Source organism: Pelecanus crispus, chromosome 5, assembly GCF_030463565.1.
Source record: "Pelecanus crispus isolate bPelCri1 chromosome 5, bPelCri1.pri, whole genome shotgun sequence".
NCBI lineage: Eukaryota > Metazoa > Chordata > Aves > Pelecaniformes > Pelecanidae > Pelecanus > Pelecanus crispus.
Genome location: NC_134647.1, coordinates 9,437,843 through 9,444,974, shown reverse-complemented (window position 1 = coordinate 9,444,974; position 7,132 = coordinate 9,437,843).

Here is a 7,132-nt window from a genome sequence, read left to right as displayed (position 1 = left end):
TGACTACCTTCCTCTTTATGTCTAGGCATTTGTTCCCCCCCTCAGGCAGGTCTCTGGGAATTCCCAGTCCCCCTTTTCTCTCCTCTGCTGCTCAAACACACCCAAAACAAAATATGTGAAGTTATCCCTGAGCCGAGCAAGGACAAAAACAAAACAAATTAACCAGTACTCAATGTAAATCAGGGCTTAAAGGTGAAGAGAGAAGATCCTGGGGGCTCCCATCAACTCTGCCAAACGAGAAGGGGTGTCTCTGCCCTGGACGCAGGGGTAAGTGTCACCTCAGAGAGTGTCCAGCTCCTGGTGTGTGCTGCTGCCCCGCCAACCAAACCCAAACCGATTGCTCAGCGGGCATCTTAAAAATCCTTTTAAGTGCCCCTTCCTTGGCTCGCAGTTTGCACAGACGCCACCTGTGGAAAGCTGTACGGCAGATATACTTGCATGTACAAGCCGTGCTCCCAGAGAAGGAAATTCTGTGATTTCAAACATTATTCATTCCTAAAAAAGTTTTCACAATGGAGGAAAAAACAAAAAAATCCTCCATTTTCATTTATTCCCCTGAACTTTTCCAACTATAGAAACAATAAACTAATTTTTCCTTGAAGAAAAAAAAGCAAACAAAGAAGCAAAGTGACTTTCATGACTTTTTTGCGTTGGCCGCACGAGCAGGTAGGCGGGGTCATGCTCACAAGGCAGCTCAGGGGCCCCATGGCAGCCGTACGGCCCATGGTCCCACTGCACCATCCCTGCCTCCGCTGCCGAGATCGGGGCTGAGTCCGCCGGGAATGGCCAGCACTGCCCACCAGAGAGAAAAAAATCCTGCAGGTATAATCAGATAGGTGCAAGTGTTTTCTCCCAACAAAATTTCAGGTTTCTAGTATGTTTTGAATGAAACTTTTAACAGCATTTTTTTATTCCATATTTGACATATTCCTCAGGTTTTATTTAAGCTATTCCAACTCGCTTAAGTGAGCTCCCAATACCAACCTGTTCTAAAGAACAAGAATTGCGTGAAACTTAATAAATTGTTACTCAGCTATTTCTTTACCAAAATTAAGTGCCATGCCTAAGGACCAACAGCCTCTGTACACAGCAGAAAGAATGTATTTGGTCACAAAAGCTGGCAGGCAAGATGCTCGGATGGCCTGAGAAGCGAGGGAGTAAAGCTGCCCCTTCTTCCCTGTGGCAATCATTCCTTGCAACTTCTTAACCTTGCTTGAACTGCGGGGCAAACACTGCTGGGGCCAAGTAGATTTCTCATTTAAAGGATAATTAACCTTTCGGGCAAAAGCCAGCGGGGCTGAGCTGCTCACAGGGGCTGCGGCTGGGAAAACTGTGGCCACGCTGGCTGCCATGCCGAAACAGGGAGCACTGGAGCTGTGTAGCTGTGGGGCTGTTAATTTAAATCCCATTTTACTGCACACCAACCTCTCTGTCTACACAAGCTCTAGGTATATTTTATCTTTCTAACACACCTGTTTACAACATGCTTAAACTTTCAGGGCATTGGAAAACAGCTTGTCATTGAGTTTCTCTGTCTTACAGAGGCTGGAAAAGCCTGTGCTACATTTCTCATACAGTTGGACTCGTACAGTTGGCCTGGGTCACAGCGTGTGGTCTCTGACAGCCATCACCTGGAGAAAGTATTTAAATAGCCCTGCTATCCAGGAGGGATTTCAGCAGGGATAGGAGGCAGGGAGCAGGCGTGAAGGGGAACAGCCAGCGTGCCTGGCCGGTGACCATGGCCTGGACCTCACCACAAATGGCGCAGAGCCCCTCGATCCTCAGCACCGTCGCCAGTTTCTCAGCCTGATGCTCAGCTCTGATGCCGTTGCCACAGCAAACCCAACCCCCTTGTTAAGAGACTGATGAGCACACAGGAAAAAGAAGAAGAGAAAAAAAAAAAAAAAAAAGAAAAACACAGAGGAAGACATTTGCAGAGCGCCACAAAATGAGACATCGACCCCGCAGGTTGTGGAGCATCGCCTCCTGTCATCCCTTCGATCATTAATTTTGACCTGTTTAGCTCTGTAGGGCAAAGACGATAAATGAGAAAGCCTTTCCCCAGGTACAACAGGAGAAGGAGAGGGAGCGAGGGACTGCAGGTGTTTAACGGGCAGTAGTTGTGCCAGCAGAGAGCTGCTGTTACCGCAGCTTCCTAATGCACAAGCTCAGTTGCTTTTGCCAGTGCAGCGTGTCCGTGCAGCGAGGACCTGAATTGCCAAGAGACCAAATCCACCAGAGAAACCCCCGTGGGCACCCAGAACCAGCGGCATCACCCGGGCAAAGGCACGGGCTGCGCTACGGGATGCAGCTTTGTCGGCACCACATCCCTGCAGCTCCTGTTTGCCCGCTCCGCAACACGCGTTCGGCCCCTCCGACCCAGCTCCCGAGGCATCAGGCACTCTCTCACCCTCACCTTAGAGACAGGCCCCCGTTTGTCTCGTTTTGACAGATTTCAGCAACTTCCAGGGTGCTGCAGCGAGCTGCGTCCGGCAGGAGGACCTGCAGCGCGAGCAGGGGAAGGGGGAGTGGAAGGGCGAGCAGCTGGATGTGAGGGCACAGGCGCAGCAAAGCCATGCCCCACCTCAGGGTGCCTCGCAGCTGAGGGAAGGTGTAGCTTCCACTTTTGAACCTTGCTGTCAGCTTGCACGGTTTGGCGAATAAACCACATTCGACATTTTGTAAGTCAAATGAGTTAATGGAGGCGAGGAAGGAGCAGAAGGTCGTCAGGTCACGACTTTGATAAAATCAAAGTGCATTAGGCAATAATTAGAGAAGTTCTAAAAATACTCAGAGGTCCATTAAAGGCAAGAGGCACCCAGGGCTGCCGCCCAGCTCCAGCCCAGGACCACTTCCAGGGCGCCTGCTCGGGCTGAGCGCTGCGACTACGCCAGAACAGCCTGGTTATGGCTCAGCGCCCCAAAAGAGGGCTGCAGGGTGAGGGCTGCCTTGGCACGCGGCTCCTTAATGCCTCACTTCTTGCTGAGCAAGTCCTAACATATTTTCTTAGACCTCTGACCCTCCTGCCCTCCCCTGCGACCCCAGTGCCTTCGCTCCGGGTTGGCTGCCAGGCTCGTGTGACCGCAGCCGGGCAAGCTCAGCTGCGCGGGGGCCACCGGTGCCGGCTGCCCCTCGCCGTGCCACCTCCCTGCTCCCACCGGGAGCACGAGGTTTAGCTATGGCTCTGCAGCAGCAAGAGACTAGACCAGCTTCAAAAGCAATGGGCAGGGACATACCCACCCATCCCGCTCACGACACCCTTTCCAGCAAAAATCACTGAGCTGGCTTGGGCAGGCACAGTTTGGACGTGTGTGCGTTCGGGGGAGGCTCAGCCCCGTCCCCGCTGCCCACCTGCCCCAGGGCTTGACCTGCCTGCGGGACGAGGGTGCAGGCAGCCGGCCCATGCTTCCCAGCCCACCGGGGGCTCTCGGCAGCCTGTGCAAACCTAGGAAGCCTCGCAGCTGCCCCACAAAACTTCTCAGGCATTCAGAGAAGATATTTAGTCAGAAAGAGAACAGAAGTAGAAATGACAGGCTGCCCACCGCTGCTTGTCAGCCTGGATTAAGAAGCACGGGGTCAGGCTCTGGGCCCCCGAGTGCCCTAATCCCAGGCCAGGGGCTGCGCTGGGGCTGGATGCTGGCAGGAAATTTGATCGAGCACCAGAGAAACCTTCCCGATGAAAACATCGTGCTGATGGTAAACGTCTGCAAAAACATTCCTCTTTTACAAACCAGCTCTCAGGTAGAAGCACGTTTTGCTCAGAAACGCCTGACGAGCTATACTGACAACAGCGCTGTGACACCTGTGCGGTAAGCATCACCACATTAGGGTAATATTGTCATTATCTGTACTTTGTGGATGACAAGTACAACGCGCTAATGGCACCTAGTTACAACAAATCTCTATCAAGACTCTGACAGAGCAGAGCTCTGCCTGGCCGCCTCTCTGCTTGTGGGTGCATCAGGTCTTACAAGACACCAGCATTGCCCACAGTGTGCCCAGCCTGCCTCCTCTGCGCTCCCCATGACTAGCTGCAAGGAAAGGTTGAATTAATTCAAAAGTGAATTGCAGCGAGAGTACAAAAAAAACCTCCTCGTAGTTATCTCCTGAAGCGGCTTCACGTACCACGTGTGTACATCTCCCCATATGTTGATTCCCCTCCAACGCATCTCTGACGCCCTCTGCGCTGGGGGACTCGGTCCGGCTCAGCGTCCATAGGTAATTTCACACCACTTCTGTTGGCTGGAGCATCTTGCAGGCGCCTGAGTGCCCACAGCTGCAGGGAGACACTGATTTATTGACTCCAAATAGGAAGACAAGGCTCTAACCTTCCTGACTTTGATGTGACTAGAAGGCATCAGCCTTTCCATGAAGGTTTGCCATCAGATACTTTCAGTTCGATGTTTTTTTCTAGGCAGGTTGTGTCAAAAGGTTTTCCAGGCTGCAGCAATGCAGGATTTCTTGTGGGAAAGTGCCATCCCGTGGCTAAGTGTGGAACCCTGACTGTATTGTGCCTGCAAACTCGCTCCAGGCAAAGCCTCCTCAGACAACTATACTATAACTAGTAAATATACATTTAAGCACAGCCATAAGGCCAATTGCCCACCTCCCATCCCCACAGTGTTTCCGCAGCGAATCTGCATTATAAGAGACTCCTGGATCTTCCTTGTTTTCTGGCTTCCATGGAGTTTTACCAGATGCTTCGTATTTGTTATCTGTTAGTTATTGTTCTTTGGGGCATAACTTCTGTTATTTCTCACCATTAACAGGGTCTGGCTAAATCTCAGAGTTTGGAACTTGGAGAAAATAATAAAAACAAACCAAAACTAACCACCACCCTGCCAGATGGAGGGTTTGAGGGGTTTTCACCTCAGACCAGAGCCGGTGCTGACAGAGCCCTCACCACGCCGTGGGCAGCAGCGCCCAGCCTCGGGGCTCTGCCGCAAGGGAGGGACGGGGAGGCTGCTGGCACGCCTGCCTGGGTACACAGAGCTGGACACCTGGACACGTTTTTGCCTTCCCAACTCAAGCCAATTTAGAAACTCCTCCTCCCCGGGCACTGAGCACACCTCAGGAAATACATTGTCTTCAGAAGAGCCAGACCATCATCACCTTGAATCACTAAACTTTGCACATGAGTACATCAAAAGTTCCTCTCATAAGACACGATACCTCTACACTGCTGCAGAGCATTGAGCCCACGTCTACAGGATTTCCAGCTGAAAGGAGATCAGGAGGATGTCTGATTTTAATCTGACCTCCATGTTTATTTAAACCTTGAACCTACACCTATGCTTGGAACATTTCAACAAGTAAAACACACTAAACCATCCCAACAAGGAAGACCGCAGACACGCTGAGGGTTCAGCAAAGCTTCCATCAGAGGCTGGCAGGACTTGATAAAACAAATTTCCAGCAGCGCTTTACAGGAGAGAGGCAACATCCAGTGTATGCGACCCAAAGACCGTGGAGGCTAGCCGGGAGGGTGCAGGAGGAGCAGGGTCCAGCTGTGCAAGCAGGAGGAGGTCTACGTGGGGCTCTGCAGCTCAGGAAGGGGGTTTGAGCCTGGAGTACCAGCGGCAGACACAGGGAGAGCTGCTCCCACCATCTGTGTGTTTCACGCCTTGACAGAGGAATCATAGAATCGTTTAGGTTGGAAAAGACCTCTAAGATCATCCAGTCCAACCATTAACCTACACTACCAAGTCCACACTAAGCCAATCAAGGGTAGACTAGACTAAACCATGTCCCCAAGTGCCACATCAACCCGTTTTTTGAACACTTTCAGGGATGGTGACTCCACCACCTCTCTGGGCAGCCTGTTCCAATGCTTGACCACCCTTTCCATAAAGGAAATTTTTCCTAATTTCCAACCTAAACCTCCCCTGGCGCAGCTTGAGCCCATTTCCTCTCGTCTTATCGCTAACTACTTGGGAGAAGAGCCCAACACCCACCTCACTACAACCTCCTGTCAGGTAGTTGTAGAGAGCGATAAGGTCTCCCCTCAGCCTCCTCTTCTCCAGGCTAAACAACCCCAGTTCCCTCAGCCGCTCCTCATAAGGCCTGTGCTCCAGACCCTTCACCAGCCTTGTTGCCCTTCTCTGGACATGCTCCAGCACCTCAATGTCTTTGAGCACCTCAATGTCAGGAGCGACTGCGGCAGTGAATGGAGTAGCTGTAGGCTGTTACTGCTCTTGCACTCCCGACAGCACACCTTGCCTGATCTTTCTTTTAATTCATGAAAAGAAGGAGAAAAAAAAAAAGAAAAAAGAAGAAAACCCACACACCCACAACTTGATTTTTTCTTTTCCCAACCATATCAGTGTTACATGTTCTATATCAAGCACTACATCTTTGCTTCCTACAAACTCATTGCTGTTGCATTCTCTGGGTCTCTCTCCCGCATTAAATGCATTTACACTAAAAACCCTGCAAGTTCGGGAAAAAACTGCAGCCACTCTGCACGCTACTGTGAATCAGAGCAGATGATACGGCTTTCCAGAACACTGTGGTAAAACAGAAAACCCAGGAAACAGCTTGAACTTTCATCCAAACATTGTTCACAGGTGTCCCTCTTGCCCGGCTCCAGGAAAGATGCAGAAAGGCACGTGGCAGTTGGAGTTACACCACTTATGAAAGGTATTTGTGAGTAATTCATGCTACAATCTCCAGAAAATGTATACAATCTACATAATCCAGGAAAAAGCAGCCGGGGTGGCAAGAGCAAAATTCCAGAAGTTGCCATCTGTCTGGTACAGGGATTCATAACCAAGCAGTACGCCCAAACACACAAGAGCATCGCTCCTTGTGCGAGCGAGGCACACCTACAGCTAGCACGGCTCAGACCGTGCCTTCCCCTCAGGAATCAAGTTTTTGATAAAAAGTTTGAGATGAGAGAGACACCTGCAATACCCACGTAGCACAGAGCTGCCCAGCTCCTGTTTAAAACTTGAAGGCTTACACTAAAACAGGGAGGGTGACTGGCACTCAAAGCTGATTAGTTGAGCTTTGTTCATTTCTGACTTAACTATTGAAATCTGCACTACAGAATTGCTACCCTACATCATTTGCTGCTTCAGGGGGAGGGATATCAAATAAGTGATAACTTATTAACTTAATTACAATTAACTTA